Source organism: Crinia signifera, chromosome 7, assembly GCF_055691185.1.
Source record: "Crinia signifera chromosome 7, ASM5569118v1, whole genome shotgun sequence".
NCBI lineage: Eukaryota > Metazoa > Chordata > Amphibia > Anura > Myobatrachidae > Crinia > Crinia signifera.
This window is the reverse complement of record NC_139223.1, coordinates 131,221,112-131,239,151: the sequence shown is the minus strand read 5'-3', so window position 1 is coordinate 131,239,151 and position 18,040 is coordinate 131,221,112. Positions and strand designations below refer to the sequence as shown.

At 41.4% G+C, this 18,040-nt stretch overlaps 1 protein-coding gene across 9 annotated transcripts in view; it reads right to left on the bottom strand.

The window, feature by feature from the left end:
• Window positions 1-18,040, bottom strand: part of R3HDM1 (R3H domain containing 1) — a 134,519-nt gene that overhangs the window by 61,257 nt on the left and 55,222 nt on the right. For 5 of the 9 annotated variants that reach the window (XM_083153827.1, XM_083153830.1, XM_083153832.1 and 2 more), the window contains exons 1-2: window positions 2,199-2,367; window positions 30-238 (exon numbers count right to left, since the gene is read on the bottom strand). The gene's annotated coding sequence lies outside the window, so the exon portion shown is untranslated. Of the gene's footprint in view, window positions 1-29; window positions 239-2,198; window positions 2,368-18,040 lie in introns of those variants that run through there. The other 4 variants (XR_014450812.1, XR_014450813.1, XM_083153825.1 and 1 more) reach the window with 2 other exon arrangements.

Here is an 18,040-nt window from a genome sequence, read left to right as displayed (position 1 = left end):
CCTGCGAAGCAACAGAGGATGACATTTACCTGATGTATCCTACTGTTATAAGTATGTGATGTCCCAGAGTAACAAAGAGAAATATTTTCAGGTTCCTTCCCACCGAGATTAAGCAGGATGTCAGTTGTAATGAACCATCTGGAAGGTGACAGAAGCCGTCCCATGTCCCTGTCACTAGTGGAAGGTCCTGGGCTGCGTAACGCTGCTGGAGGTCATGTACAGCATTTCTCGTACCAACCTGAAGAAAAGCATCATGTAATGATCATATCAAAGTGATATATATATATAAACATACATGTAGTAATATACAGAAGTGTAACATTCAGGGATTAAGCAGATTTCAGTGCACAACCCATCTCCTGAGCCCAAACCTACAGTAGGGTGTTATTTTCTACTCCGCAACCTTGGAAAATACTGAATTTATGTAATAAATTATTTTGATGCCAAGACATTCTGCCAAAAGATTTGGAAACACAACGGGGAAAAACAAGACTGGGATTTGCCAATTTATTCCGATTTAATCATTCTTAAAAAAAAAAAAAAAAAAAACCCGGCAACACCGAACTGGGGAAATGATGAAAATGAAAAATTTCATTTAGTTTTATTTAAAAAAAAAAAAAAAAAAAAAACATTACAAAGAACCATTAATACAAGGTACAAAATATTTAAGCTTCTGTCTATAAGGAGATCACAGCGTGTGATAGATGTTTTTAATATACAGTTCTGATGACACTTTGTATAATCTCCAATTCACAGGTAGATACATTGTGCTTAGAAGTGCATATGAATTGCTTATCCTAAGCACCTCCTTAAATATTATGTAGAATACAAAACTTCAAACGAGGCAACATAAAAATTCACAGCTCATCAAAGCGGACGCTCAGGTCATTTTATTTGAGATAAAATCACTGGCAGTCACCTGGTTACATGCCAAGGTGCTCTCCGGAGGGGAGAAGATGAAAAGTGTAATAATGTGCTATATCGTCTACCAGGAGACCGTGCTTTCACTTCACACTCAGCATGCAAAATAATCCATAACAGATACTGCGTCTCTGCTGAAAACAATTATATTTCCTTCAGTACCTATTAAGACATCAGTCACAATCAATTTCCCTTTATTGCCTGAATACAGGGACAGGAGTGCAAACTGCACTTCACATCAGGCGCACAAAGGGTCCAAAAACACACACAGACGCACATACACCTTCACCGATTACACAGAAAGTGAGAAGCCAATTAAGAGGATATTAAAATGCCTTTAAGCATCAGCGTATCGCCAGGTTGAGGATGAGAACTTGGCAGTAATTGGGACGCTATTAATGAATGAATAGAACAAATAGATTGCTGTAAAACCAAACATTTTAATGAAGGCAAAAGGAACATTTTCCTGCAATGTTCTAGGTTAGCTATACAATACAATACAGCCAGGATCCCCCAACAGGAACAAAACTCTAACCAAGTATTTGCATAAAGTCAACTACAGATGTATACCAAAAATGTTCTGCAGAATAAGGAAGTCCGTACGCAATTTACAATGCAAAATGTTAAGACTACATATACTGGAGTGTATTACTAGACTACTGCCATGTAAGTGGCTAGAAAAAGATTTTAGAAAAAATATATAGGAGTAGGTTTTCCTGTAATAGTTAAGCAGAGAACCCCGGATTGATAAAACATAAATTCACAGTGCAATCAGGAGTGAGAGAAGATCAAACTGATGGTATGCAATATACTGCTGAGGGACTGAAATAGATCTTTGCATTCAGAAAGCATTAAAAAAAAACTTCAAATGATGCTTTGAGAAAAAGAAAATAAGAGCAGTCAGGATTCCCCTGAACTGAGTCACAAACAGTTCAAGACATGGATATCTATAGGAAACCAAAATAACCTGTAAATAAATGTATAGCGTTTTACACCACGCCTATCAATACATAAAAGTCAACATTAATCAATAACTAAAAACACTAGATGAAACCATTAAAAAAAACAACACACAAAAAGAACCATTCATTAAAACGTGAAATGGTTTACTTTTTGTAAATATAATAGCCATTCACTCAGCTTGTTTGTAAAAAAACAAAAAGGTAAAAAAAAAAAAAAAAAAACATTAATTCTGTATTACACTCTAAAATAGAAAAAAAAAACATAATTAATAAACTGAGTAGACTGGATAGCTAGTACAAAATCAAGTCACATACCTGAACCATGCCGGCAAATAGCTTCATTGCACCAAATTATAGGAGGTATGCTTTCCATAGCATCTACACAATGACTCTGAACAGCTCTTTCAGAGAGCTATCGCTGCAACCCTACACTTAGCCGATGTTCCAGGCACCTGGCAGACAGTCTGTTAAGGCACATACAGGAGCCTGGGAGAGGGAGCACACAGCAAACAGCTGCTCACCGTGACGTCAGAGCACCCACAGCCAGTAAGAGCACCGCACAACTCATACACCTCTCACGCCAAATTCACAGCTTCATTAGCAATTCACCAGCAGATGATGTAAAAATATATATAGATAAAAAAAATAATGTGTGAAAGCTTAAAAGTGCCAAGAAAGGGGCTGGTTGCAATTTCTATAACCGAGACCATATTTTGCACACACACAAAAAAAAAAAGGGGGGGGGGTGGCGAGAGAGGCTATAAAATCGCCTACTTTGCTCCACAGTTACAATTGGAGTATGGCTTTAAAAATATATATAGTAAAGTTCATTCTCATTACAGTGTCTTATTAATAATCAGACTATAACCAGGCTCCATGACTTGAATGAAGGATAGTTTCACATGATCAGATTTCCCACTGTCCTCACTACACAACAGTATGTCATACCCATATCTGCAGAGTACTAATTCACCAATCCCAATTAAACACAGGGTTTATGATGTGCAGTGTGGTTACACAGCAAAAAAAAAAAAGGTTGATATTTAATGGCACTGGATAAATAACATATAAAAGGAATAACAATTGGTTATTGGTTATAGTGCTTACTTGTCGTTATAGGATTCTTATTATAGGCTGAGCCCAGCGGAGATACATGTATGATCTGTGTTAAATACATTATACCGTAAAGGAGACGTCTGAAACCACTGACAGATTGTACTCCTGTAAATGTTTGTTTTATTTTAGCACAAAAAAAAACCACACTGACTTTACGGTATAAAAAAAAAAAAAAGAGATGATACCTTCAACAAATACTGTACCTCCTTTTGTGTGAGGTTAGTTTGCAAAATATGCAAGAACAGGCACGGAAGCAAATGTGTGTCATTGCTGAGATTTATATGCACAACATTTCTGCCAATATAATGGAGTGCATGGGTTGCTAGAGATAAAGATTGTGGAATTTGCAGTACAAATAAAAATGTTACCAGCCTGTCAAAATAACAGAAAAATGGCAGTGCCAGCAACACCTGAATGTGTCTGCCATCTAGTGGCTGCTGGCATGCACAACACTTAAATCCCTTTAAGTGGTGAGGAGAAGAATTAGCCTTTTATATTATGGGATAACGCGTTTTTACACGTTTATTCAGATGGTGATTGTAAATGAATGATACACATTTATTTACTAACATTTTCTTATATAGCGCATACATATACCATAGAGCTTTACAGAGTATAGTTGAACATTCACATCAGTCCCTGCCTCAGTGGAGCTTACAATCTATATTCCCTACCACATGTACACACAGACATTATAGGGTTAATTAACCTACCAGTATATTTTTGGATTGTGGGAGGAAACCGGAGTACCCAAACCCACGCAAGTACGGGGAGAATATACAAACTCTGCACAGTTCGAGCCATGGTGGGAATCGAACCCATAACCTCTAACGCTGTGAGGCAGTAATGCTAATTTTTTTTTAACACATCTGTACTAACAGTACACTTTGATTTAAAAATAACATTTATTTTCAATTGAAAAGCTTTTTTACATCTGAATATATATATATACAGGTTGAGTATCCCGTATCCAAAATGCTCGGGACCAGGAGAATTTTGGATAACGGATTATTCCGTATTTCGGAATATTTTAATATTTCAATGATGTATTTTGAAGTATCATGCATTTATGCTGTATAAACACATAATATACACACAAATATATTTTATTACCACATAAAATACACACAAACATATTTTATTTGTTCAAAAAACAAGGTTTCAAAACGTGAAACAAAATGTGTGTACTATCTCAGCACTGAATTTGAATGCCAAGCAATCATTGTCTTGCACATATATAGTGGCAGTTACATATCATGTCCCCAGTGATGCTGTTACATATGTCCCCAGTGAGTTTTTAGCAAAAAAAAATTTTTTTTTCACTTTCTGGAATGTCCGTATTTCGGAATAATTCGGATAACGGATACTCGGATACGGGATACTCGACCTGTGTATATATATATATATATATATATATATATATATATATATAATTTGTATGTAAAGTCCGCACTCTAGTAGGTATCCGGTTTGAATGGGGGGTGCTCCTACAGATGACTGAACATCAAAGCATATATTGGAGGAAAAGGGCACTCACCACTTTGGTAAAATTTCAAACGGTTTTTATTCCATAAAGGTAGGTAAATGCTGACATATGTCAGCATTTACCTACCTTTATGGAATAAAAACCGTTTGAAATTTTACCAAAGTGGTGAGTGCCCTTTTCCTCCAATATATATATATATATATATATATATATATATATATATATATATATATATATATATATATATATATATATATATATATACACACACACACACACACATTGCACTTAAACCTTGACAAAGGGGTGAATGATACCCCAAAACGTTGGTTTGCTTTAATACACGCTGTTGAAAACCCTTGGAGTGCCGCTGTCTGTTCCTTCCTACGAGACTACCTGTTTGTTCCAGAAGGCACCCAGGTAGGGATGCCAATCCCGGGGCATTTTTTCAATCCCGGGAATCGGGATTGAAAAATGCTCAATCCCGGGATTCCCGGGATCCCGGGATTGGCATCCCTAAAAGAATATTGCCGCTGTACCCCCTCATTTACTTACATTTTGAGCTGTGGAGGGGGGCAGGTGGCAGAGGTGCTGACAGCAGTGGTGCGGGGGCATGCGGCAAAGGTGCGGAGGAAGGCGGCAGGGGTGCGGGGCAGGCATCGGGAATGACGCGGCGGCTGGGAGGCGCGTCGGGTATGACGTGGGAGGCGTCTTCCGGATGCTGGGGATACCACGCTGCGGCCTGCGCAGCGTGACCTATGACCGAATCACGCTGCGCAGGCCACACACAGGGTCGGGAACAGCCGGGCAGCGTCTGAGCGACTGCTCAGACGCTGCACGGCATTAGACTGCGCATGCGCGGCCTAATCCCAAAATCCCGGGATTGGATAGTCCAATCCCGGGATTGAAATCCCGGACATTTTGTGGCCAAATCCCGGGATCCCGCCGATCCCGATCCCGGGATTGGCCACCCTACACCCAGGTACTGAATTCCAGCTGAGGGAGTGCCAGGCCGTCTACCCCTCTCTCTCTCTCTCTATATATATACATACATACATACACATACACTAAAATCAGTCAATGTAATCAATATTTAACACTTTCAGTGCCAACATTTGTGGGAGATGCTCAAAAAATATCTTCTAAAAATACCAGCGTCGTTCACATTTCTTCTAGATTTCAAATAAAAGAAAATGTTGTGTAAAAACATTACAGGTCATCCTTTTTGATGAAGAAAAATGTTTGAGAGAGTACCAAATAACTGTACAAATTGCAAATAAGTGGGGGGAATTTGCAAAAGAAAATGCGTATGGATCAGTTTGATTTACAGGACGCCGTCATTTAAGGTTGGTAACCTGCCATTTTCAGGATGTCTGAAAAAAGCAGGCATGCTCAGGTATTTTGAGGGTCTGTGATGTCAGCAATGACCACTTCCACCCTTTCACAGATTTGTGGAAGCCTCAGACTTAAGGCCCCCATACACTAGGGCGACTTGTCCTTAGGACAAGTCGCCCCCGACTTCCCCCTGAGCTTCCCCGGCTGCTCCCCGGGGGAGCTTGATTAGATTGGCACTTGATGTGCCATTTTTTACAATCGTCTCGATTTATCACATGTAAAAAACCCGGGGAGCAGGGGGGGGGGGGCTACAGAGCAGGGCTGCTGGTGGGAGCAGGGGGGGCTGGGGACGCTGTGGGGGACACAGGCGGCATAGAGCCGGAAGCTGTCAGTGCTAGAAAAAAAAGCCTATACAATGAATGGGCAGCCTGTGATTGGCTGAGCGCTCTCTCAGCCAATTGCTGACTGGCTGAGAGAGCGCTCAGCCAATCACAGGCCGCCCATTCATTGTATGGGCTTTTTTTTTTTATTCAGTACTGACAGCTCCCGGCTCCCCCTGCCCGGCTCTATGCCGCCTGTGTCCCCCGCAGCGTCCCCAGCCCCCCCTGCTCCCTCCACCGCCGCGCCTCCCCACTAGGTCCCAAGTCAGGTGGTCGGACGTGCAGCTGGTCCGACCACCCGACGCAGATCTGATGCGCAAGGGACCGCGCATCGGATCTGAGGGGACATCAAAACTAGCCGATTTTGGTCCGATTTCGGCCAGATCCGACTGATCTGGCCGAAATCTGACCAAAATCGGCTAGTGTATGGGGGCCTTTAAGGTGCCTGTACACTAGGGAAAAGTCTCCCGCGATGCCCCCTGAACGCCTTAAATTATGCAGCAAGCACCCATAAGGGTGTTGGCTTACTCCTTGCAGTCCACTCAAAATTCTCATATTAGGGTTTGAATTAGGCCCATAGTCATGCTACAGGTTTTTTTGTAGACATTTAGCTTGTTGGTAATTTTGTGTCACTGTATATGCTATATGTATTTTTTGTTCCATTGCTCATGCTGTCAGCTGACAATGTGGTACTGTGACAGGTCTTTCTGTGGTTCCATAGTGGGCTGCAGCAGGGTTAAAGGATGTGCTCTAATTGTCTCTAGTGAAGCAAAAAACTAGCAATGTTCTCTTTTACCCAGCAGCAGCCTACAGAGGGATGGGGCAGAGCATGATATTCCGGGACCACATGGAGAATGCGACTATTCAACAATGGGCAGATAATATTGTTTCTACAGGCGTGTCCAATTACGTTTATGCTAGCGGTGCCGTATAGCATGTTAATTTTCGCACCTGCACAAACTGGTGGGCCCTCATTTCACGGCATAGGCGCAAGCAAAGATATAAAAGAACACATCTGTACAAGCTATACAAATGCAGGAATAGAACTGCAAGATGTCATCTCCAGATGTGACAGAAAACAAAAGGCACAGATGGTACGAACGGTGCCACAGTGTGACTTACCGTCAGGAACGTGCATGGAAATTTGCATGTTGTGCCGTGCTGTGTGTGAAGATATAAAAAGGACCCATCTGTATTCCCAAGTAATAGGGATGGCAATCCCGGGGCATTTTTTTTTTTTTTTTAAATACCGGGATTAAAAACTGCTCTATTCCAGGATTCCCTGGGTTGGCCTCCCCAATTAAAAAACCAAAAGCGCCCAAACCCCCCCCCCCCCCCCCCCCCCCGCCAAAGTGGCCACGTCCCACATTTACTTACATGTGCATCCAGGAGCGGGGTGGGAGGCAGCGATGTGGGGTTGCTGCTAAAAGCAGGAAGGAGGTCAGGTGCAGGGGTGCCGGTGTATGCAAATTCTAATCCTGGGATTGAAACCCCAGCAGTTTTGGGGCCAAATCCCAGGATTCTGCCAATCCAGATTTCAGGATTGTCCACCCTACCAAGTAACAAGGCCATATGCTGTCGACCAATACAACAAGCTTATGATTCGAGCAGATTGCCATAGGATTAGTAGTAATGTATCCATAGTAAGAACAGATTGCTCCTTTTCAAATATGGGTGAGAAAGAATGTATGGAATCACTTCATACTTAACAACCACAAAAGTTCAATTTACACGTGTGGCTAGTTCAATTCTCCCATCTTAAATTAAAAAAAAAGTAACTTAATTTGTTCTCATCTATTCAATGTCTCTAAAGATATAAAATTATCTATCAAGAGGTAAAAAAATCAAGAGGTAAAAAAGTAGCTTGAAAAAATTTCAAAAAGATCAAGTGGTGCAGTCCTTGAATCCAGTTGATTTATTGATTAGAAAATAAACCAATCTTATGAACCCACAAAATAATTGCTGTAACATATGAATGCAACAGAGTACAAAATACTGTTGTGCCATGTATGGGTCATACCATCAATTAACTCAACTCTTTTTAAATTAAGAAATTAAAAATTAATATTGTGGTTGACAAAGGTGCTTGCAAAATGGATATAACCTAGCAGCATGTATGGACTGGTGTCCATACATTGAACATTCCAACATGCCAATTATTTGGACAATTGTTGTTCCAGATTTGGGAGCAAAAAAGTCCTCAAACTGCTTACGTACACACAAAACTACCATAAATCGGTCTGAACTACTTGAGGGAGAAATCGTCGGATTTCATCCATCTGCTAAACAGATTGTATATGCTCTATCTGGATAGAAGATCTTAAAATCAGCCATCTGGATTTTGGATTTAACATAGTCGAGGAGAAGACTATGTCAGGGACCGAAGCAGCAGTGGAAACATATACATGAAGAGATATGCTGGTGGAGAGGGAGGAAGGGTAACATGGACATGTTACAAGGCTTTCTGCTGTACACAGTGGAACCTGCAAAATCTATACAATGTAAGCTGGCAGAAGTTGTACGCCGCTTCTGGTCCACTGCATTTCCCCCAGCAAAATACAGTATAAAAACAAATATGTAAGTTTCTGTGGTCGAAGCCACTATAGTTACAATTTGCAATAATGTCCAAGGATCAAATGAATGGGAACACATGATATAGGCCAGTATTCAATGCTCCCGATTCACCATTTTTTCAGCGAATCGGGCTGTTTTCACTCCTTGTGGTGATTTTTTTTCACTGAAAATATAATTCTCCCTATTCAATGTTCACTGTTCGCCGAAAGTGAACAGTGAATTCCGCCCAGTTCTCAGTTTCGCTGGTGTATTTTAATGGTGTTTTCACTGGAATTCACCGAGAGTGTATTCAATGCTAGGATGGAGAACTGCTTTCTCAATTAATTTTCACCATGATTCTCCATTTTACATTCGTCATCTTTTTTTAGGTGAACTGGAATGTGATCTTTTAAAATAAAGAGTTTATTTTTGTTTGTTTTTTGGTGTAAAAAAAAAAAAATCATCTGATTTTTTTTTCTGTGAAGGGGCATGCTATTTTTATTCATGTGCTAGCAGCACATGAATATATAATATATTTTTAATTTTTTATTTATTTTTTGAATCTTTTTTTTTTTTTACACATTCGCCAGCAGGGGGCCGGGAGCCGCTCATTAATATTCATATATTCACTGCACTCTGGTCCCGATCATTACATATGCAGGATCGGGACCAGTGAGTGCAGCGGCTCCTATCCCAGCCCCCTGCCAGCTCTAGGGGGGCTCTCCCTGTGTCCCTGCCAGCCCTCCTTCACCCACAGTGTCTGGCGCAGGCAGGGAGGCTTCCATCTCCCTGCAGCCATCCCCCAGCTCCCCGCGGCATCCGCCGGGGGGGTTAAAATTCGCCACCAGGGGCAGAGAGCCCCTGAGGCGTTGAATAGGGCAGACGGGCGGCTGCCGGGTGAATCTCCCTGAGGGGAGAATTGCGGTGAAAGTGCAGCGAATCCTACACAGGATTTACTGCAAGCCGCGATCCTGGCCATTGAATACTGGCCATATACAGAGTGGCAGCAGCCAATAAATCAATATAAATCTGTGACATTGTGGAAGGAGGCTCTCTACCTACTCAATGGCCAGTATTCAATGCTCCTGGTTCACCGTTTTTTTTCAGCGAATCGGGGCTGTTTTCACTCCTTGCAGTGAATCTTTTTCACTGAAAATGTGATTCGCAATATTCAATGTTCACTGTTCGCCGAAAGCGAACAGTGAATGCCGGCCAGTTATCAGTTTCATGCTCGCTGCAATTCTCTGGTGTATTTCAATGGGGTTTTCACTGGGATTCGTCAAGAGTGTATTCAATGCTAGGATGGCGAATTACTTTCTCCCTGATTTTTGCCATGATTCACCGTTTTGCATTCAACATCATTTTAAGGTGAACTGGATTTAGTGTCAAAATATTAAAAAAAAAAAAAAAAAAAAAAAAAATTTCTGTGAAGGGGCATGCTTTTTATATTCATGTGCTTGAAGCACATTAATGTATATATCATTTTTGTTTCTTACATTTTTTTTTTACACATTCGCCAGCAGGGGGCCGAGAGCCGCTCATTAGATATTCATATATTCACTGCTCCCGCTCATTACATATGCCGAGCGGGAGCAGTGCAGCGGCTCACTACCAGCTCTCCGGGGGGGGGGGGGGGGGGGGGCAGCTTCTGCTGCCTGTGTCCCCAGGAGCCCTGCTTCTGCCCCACAGTGTCCGGCGCAGGGGGGCTTCCATCTCCCTGCCTGCCACCGCCAACTGGCGGCGAACGCCATCAGGGGCAGCGAGCCCCTGCGGCATTGAATACAGCGACAGGGAGGGCTGGCAGCGAATACTCCAGCCCTCCGGAACACGGCGGCTGTGCAGAGAATCCTAAACAGGATTCACAGCACATGCCGAAAATCTACTTTGAATACTGCCCAATTTACTAGTGTATTCCTACGGGTGTGGTCACAGTCCCCCAGTGATGTTGGCAATTTCCCAGAGAATGAACAGGAAGCACTCTTGAATATTGGTTCAGCCCATATAAAGTCAGCCTACACAAAGATGGGAAACTGTACGGCTAATTAGTAGCTACACACTCTACATGTTCGCTTCCCAAAAGAGACTGCACACTTCACAAATTGTGATAATGATCACTAACAGTAGAACGCCACAAATGAATCACTGACTAAAATGTCAGGTAATTTAGGTCTTGTTTGGAGTTAAATTGAAATGTATTTATTATTATTATTAGTAACAGTTATTTATATAGCGCACACACATTCTTCAGCGCTTTACAGAGAATATTTCAACAGTCACATCAGTCCTTGCCCAAGTGGAGCTTACACTCTATATTCCCTACCACATGTACACACACTCACAGACATTCTAGGGTTAATTTTGTTGGGAGCCAATTAACCTACCAGTATATTTTTGGATTGTGGGAGGAAACCGGAGCACCCGGAGGGAACCCACGCAAGCACGGGGAGAATATACAAACTCCGCACAGTTAGGGCCATGGTAGGAATCGATACCATGACCATAATGAGGCAGTAATGCTAACCATTACACCGTCTGTGTAGGACAGGGATGGGGAACCTTCGACCCTCCAGATGTTGAGCAACTACACATCCCAGCATGCCATGCAACAGTTTTAGAATAGCCAAATAGCAAAACCTTAGCAGGGCATGCTGGGATGTGTAGTTCAATAACAGCTGGAGGGCCGAAGGTTCCCCATCACTGGTGTAGGATAAGTGATTATCCTATGAAGGCAATTAATCTCATGATTAATCAGAAAAATCGATGCACATTTCATACTTTTTTCAATGATTCACATGAAATTTAAAATCACAGGTGACTTGGGCTCATCTCATAATTGTTTGACAAAGCCTAAATTCTATCTAAACAAGTACTAATACGCCTATTTTGCAGTAGCTTCTTTCCATGGATGTAGTCTACAAAAATTATGCTTAATGTAGCGCCATCACAGGCTTTATCAGTGCATTGACGCACTGTGCAAAATTCATGTACCCATTGATTATAAAATGGAAAACCAATAAATAGTCTGTAAATAGGACAAAGTATCAGTGTTTTCTAAGCAACTTATCTTATATTTGATAACAGATGAAAAAAAAAAAAAAAAGGAAGTGCAGTGTAGACTTATACCCCTTTCCCACTGCAGCTCTTAAAACAGGAAATTTCCATTTTTTAGCCTTTTTAAACGGGTAGAGCTGCAGTGGGAAAGCTCAAGGTTGCTTCACCTGTTTAACAACTATTTGTATTTGTCAAACGGGTGAAAAGCAGTGTTTTACCCATTTAAGAGACTTTTTTTTGCCAGTGTCAAAAGCTCTTAAATGGTACATAGGCTATGAGAGCGCAGTGCATATGTAATGAGCTGCGCATTGCATATGCGCATATGTAATGAGCAGCTCATTGCATATGCGCATAGGTAATGAGCAACTCATTAATTTGCACTGCGCTTATTACATATGCACATACGTAATGAGTGGCTCATTACATATGCACTACACTGTCCTATAGCTACTGTCTGTTCTGCTTTCACCCTGCAAACCTGCTTGAGACCAGGTATTTATGTGCAGTGTGAAAGGGGTTTAAAACGGTAATATACCGTTTTAAATACAGGGTCTCAAACGTTGAGGCAATGTGAATGCAGCATTATGCTGGGGCAATTCAATTTAAAGTCAAGTTACAGGAGATTAGCCTGCTGGTTAAATTTTAAAATTACCCTAAACATCACAGGTTCTAAGTAATCTATAAACAAAAGGATTACATTTAACACATCCAATGTGTATCAAAAATGTATATACTTGCTCTATCATCTGTCTACTGTCCAGGTGTCACCGAAACACTGCCATCTGTTACCAGTAAGTGAAACTACATCTAGATTTCAAAGCCTTTGCTTCCAGCGGGCTTACACTGCCATCTGTTGGCAGCAAGTGAAACTACATCTAGCTTAAAGCATTTGCTTCAAGAGGGCTTACTAGTATTATTAAAATTGTCCAGTAAGGAAAACAAATTTTAGTCAAGATCTAGTCAGGCGATAGGGTCACCGGGTGTATACACACAGAGAGATCAGTGTTTAATTTTTAGTCAGATCACTTATAAATAGCCATGAAATCACCCCTTGTGCATAGGCATTAAGGATCTGAGCTACTTTGACAAATGTCCAATCTGTGATGGCTACATGACAGTCAGAGCATTTACAAAATGGTAGGTCTTGTGCTGTGCTCACAGTATGCAGTCCACAAATAGGACAATGAGTGAATAACTGACAGAATTCATGTCTCAATGATTAAGGTGAATGATGACACCATTAGGTCGACATGGTTCAAGGTCAAAAGGTCATTAGTTCGACAGTCAAAAACGGTCAACATGAGGTTTTTCCCTGTTTTTTGTGCCAACAGTAGGTATTTCATGCTCTACCATCCACTAGTGCGTGGTGGGAGAATAAAATAGTGTGCCGAGCATAGCGAGGCACTGTGCCCGACGCATAGCAAGTGATGCAGTGCACTTTAAACTGTGTCCATGTCGACTGTGTTGACATTCAGGTAAAACCCTGTCGACTTTTTGACTATCGACCTATACATTGTCGAACTAACGACCTGTCGAACTAATGACCTTTAAGCCTATAACCATGTTGACCTAATGGTGTCGACCATCACGCTGTAGACCAAATGATCCCAACCAAGGGCGTGGGCTTCATTTAATTGGGAGAAGACATTGCACCAGGATGCACTACGAGAAGTAGGCAAGCCTACTAAACTTTGTTGCAGACCAAATTAACCATTTATCCAAACCATGGATAATGCACTCTTTACACACAGAAAAAACCTGTTCTGCAAACAAACCCTGAACATAAAGCATTTAAGGTGTTTACTTTTACTCTAGGTCAGCATTAGTGCCTCACAACATCGAGATCAGAGGTTATAGTCCCACCATGGCCCTAACGATATAGTTTGTAAACTCTCCTCGTGCTTGCGTGGGCTTCCCAAATATATGCTGGTTGGTTAATTGTCTTGCAACAAAAATGAACACTAGTGTGCGCCATGTACATTTGTTTAGGGATGACTAGATGGGCCAAGTGGTTCTGATCTGCAGTCAAAATCTAATAATTTGTAAAAAAGAAAGTTCAAGCCATGTATCCTCCGCATATTAGCATTCAGGACTTTAAGATGTGCAGCTCAAGTTTTGGTGGCAGATAACGAAGGACACCTTCAGAGGTGTTATGCTGCTTTCACATTGCCTAAACGTTTGAGACCCGGTATTTTGAAACGGTATTTAAAACGGTATATTACTGTTTTAAACCCCTTTCACACCGCACATAAATACCGGGTCTCAAGCAGGGTTGCAGTGTAAAAGCAGGACAGAGAGAGTGCAGTGCATATGTAATGAGCCACTCATTACATTTGCGCATATGTAATGAGCGGATCATTACATATGCACTGCACTTTCGTAGCTACTGCCTGAGTCCTATATACCGGTTCAGAGCCATTCACACTGCATGAAAAACGTCTCTGAACGGCGTAGGACTCTGCATTTACCAGTTACCAATAACCGGTATTTGCAAACGGGTAAAAAGCAGACTGGCGCTTTCACACTGCAGCTCTAACCATTTCAAAAGGCTAAAAAAGGCAATATACCGGTTAAGAGCTGCAGTCCGAAAGGGGTATAAAATAGCGCATGACTTGGCAGGTCAAAGTCATTTTGGTGGCAGGAGGGCAACATCCACCATATTAGATAGGTAATGTTTTTGCTGATGGGACTTTACACATGAACAAGATAATGACAACAACAGTTATTTTTAAATAGAAAAGGAAAAAAAAAACATATACACACAAACTTTGGAAAATGTAAATGTCTCCATATCTGGGAGGCCGTAGTCTTGGGAGAAAAAGTGTTCAGAATAATCTGGGCTATATTACATATAGATTACCTTATCTTTCTTAAGTGACAAAAGAGTCTCAATCAGTAGAATATATTTATGAAATTTCTGACTTTTCAGGGTGTCTCAAGGAGGGGTTTTCCGCAGATTTATTTTTTGGCAATCCTATTAGATTTTGGACTAGTCATTTGCTAGGTAATTATTACGTATTGTTTTTATTAATTTTCACACCCCTACCAACTCTGCTACCACCCCACCTGTCTCATCTAGTCTCCAATTTGCCTTTCTTGCATATCTCCTTATCAGAGTTTCTAATGTTAAAAAAATAAAAGAAAAAGTGATCATAGTAGGATTATTATCACTGCATATACCAAGCTTATTGATGTAGAAGAACGGTTAACAAAATTACTAATACCCCATTCACACCAGAAATGCAGGGACAAACCCGGGAATTCATTTCCCGGGACAAGCAGGGACATTCCCGGGTTTGGACCCATTCATACCAGAAATGTCCCTGCATTTTCTGGTGTGAGAAGGGGGCGGAAGGGAGGCCGGCAGGAGGTGGGGAGGAGGCGGGCAGTCGGCGGGATGGCGTCGGGCAGTCGGCGGAGGTGGGGAGAATACTCACCCCGGTTGCTGGACCTCCGCACAGGCCAGGGATCCACACAGGCGGCGGCGCAAATGACGGGACAGGTGGCGGATGAAGATGACGCAGCTCTCCAGCGCCCTCACTGCCGCCGGAGAGCTGCGTCATCATCATCCACCGGCTGTCCCGTCATTTGCGACCGCCGCCAGCATTAATTCCCGTCGGACAGGACACGAAGGACCCGGTAAGTATACCCTGTACCTTTCACACCAGCCAGGTCCCCGGGTTGAACCCGGGAACAACCCTGGTACCTAGCCAGGTTGAAATTAGCCCGGGATTTTGTCCCGGGAACCTTTCACACCAGCGCTAGTACCGGGTTGTTCCCGGACTCAACCCGGGAATTTAGGCTGGTGTGAATGGGGTATAACATAGCAGACGCTAGAATTCAGGCAAACCAGATTTTAAAATGTACGAGACAAAATACGATACCGGAGAAAAGATATTAGAAACACATACACTTTCTGTGTTAGAATGTTTAGAGATAAAAGCTAAACAAATCCCTCCTATTTGAGTGAACATTTACTACTATACCAATAAATTTACTTTAAAAAGTTAAAACAGCAGGCAACTTTATTAAATTGTAAACACGCTCTTGCAAAAGGTTTCTCTCTGGTTGGTATCTTCAGACTGCTACTAAAACATTATTCTGCAAAATCTCACATTAGGGTCACTTCTATTCTTCAGGCTCTGTATAGAACCGGGCTATTCTAATCAGTCGGAGAAGGCCCGTATTTTCAGGTGTCGTGAGTACTAGCATTTTCCAACTTAAGTGCACTGTGATAGGACTTAGACAGCCTCGCCGCCCTAGTTTTGTCATATTTCTGCCCACACACCAGGACAGGTAAGAGCAGGAACCCATTAGTCAGCATTTGCAATGCGCCGATTAGAATATTGCTGGTAGCTCTCTCCTGGTGCTATTCACAGAGCAGAGAATATAATTAACCTCCTAGTCATGCAACTGAAATGGCAATTCCAGTGACTTCACACCTGACAAGGCTTATTTCAGACCTGATCGCAGGGCAAATTTGTTGACAAAATGAGCAAAGATTTGGGTGGGGTGTGTTGAAACTGAAATCTACAAGTTCTGTACATTAGAAAAATTATCAATACAAGAAGTATAATGTAAGCTCTCACGAGCAGGGACCTCTTTCCTCATGTGCTTATCCTTTATTACTTCAGCAGTCTTCAACTGCACCAAAGCACGCTGTTTGCTGCCACCTTGATACTTATGTTGCAGCAAATCGGCTGATGTTCCTATAATCATTAACCCTGTATGGTCTTCAACTGTAAGTTACTGTTTTCCAGTTTGATTATGTGTACTCTGTAAAATGGGCGCTGCGGAACCCTTGTGGCGCCATATAAATAAAGGATAATACTACTAATACTCTACACTATTCAATATTAAACACAAAAACTTTTTATTTTTCCAAGATGTGTTTTTCACTTTTAAAATCAAATGATCCAATAGGTGAACATATAATTGGGAGTGTGTTTAATCACTGCATGATTACATGTATTGATTCTTTATTCCACAGGCGGCAATTGTGTCTTCCTGTGCTGTAAATCACAGGGCAGACTAAATCAATGATTTGCTTCGCTTATTACCACACATACGACGACATGATTAGTGGCTACGAAATGTTTCCAGAATGTGTGTATGAAGATCAACTTGCTCAAAGCCAATTAAGAGTGCATCAGAGGGCCCTGGGTTTAAACAGTTATGACAGTGGCAATGAGCCAGCAACATCGTGGAATAAATATAAAGTTTATGGAGCCTAATTGCATACAAATTATAGCAATGAAAGGCAGGAACAAAAACACTAAAGCCACCTGTATAAAGGCCATGGGGGGTATAGTAAAGGTATAAGTAAAGGTTACAGAAAAGAGAAAAAATAAAAACACTAAACAAAATATACACACCACCACAACATAATACAAATAAACTAAAGACCGTAAAAATCATTGACCCGAACATTCACTCCCTTATAAAACATTATACCAACTTACTGTACAAGATACTACAGAGATGTATACTATACCAGAAATTATACTGCAGAATTTTTCTATATGGTACGATAAATACACCGTAGTATTACTACTTCTTGGAATTCATTGAAAGTACAAACAAAAAGAAAAACTAATAAAAAAAGAAAACCACCACATGCTTTGTACACAAGAAGCTATAATTGGACCACAAGAGTTTTTTCTCCCAATGTAAAGTAGTTTTCGTAAATGCTCTTTTATTTTTCAAATAAATAGCCTGCAGGTGTCACTGTTGCTACTCCTTGTTAGAGGAGGGTTCACTTGTGGCTGAAACCACATACACGTACATGTAAAAGTGATAACTAATAGACTATGTAAGCTTTCATAATGGAAAAGATCTCAATTTCCTTTATAATGCTACAACAATAGTTTTAAATATTTTATTTCAGATGATGATTGTGTTTAAAAGAATACCACAACTACGGAGTATTTAACCCACCCAATGTTTGCATGAAATGAATTCACACTATCTTTGGCGGTTATTCGTTATTGGGGAGGGGGAGGTCGTGTGGATGTGTGTGTGTGTGTGGGGGGGGGGGGGGGGGGGCAAGTGAGTTTTAACGCAGTGCATGCAGTAGAGAGAAGATCTTGAGCCAACCCTTTTAATCACCTGCAGCTTTTCAGGCATTTGAAGAGAATGCTTTGAGACTCACTCCGCAGTCTACGGGTTTATTGCCAAGTAAATGTGTGTTTAGTTGAGCAATAAGATCTAATAGCAACACTGTCCGTACTGCTCTA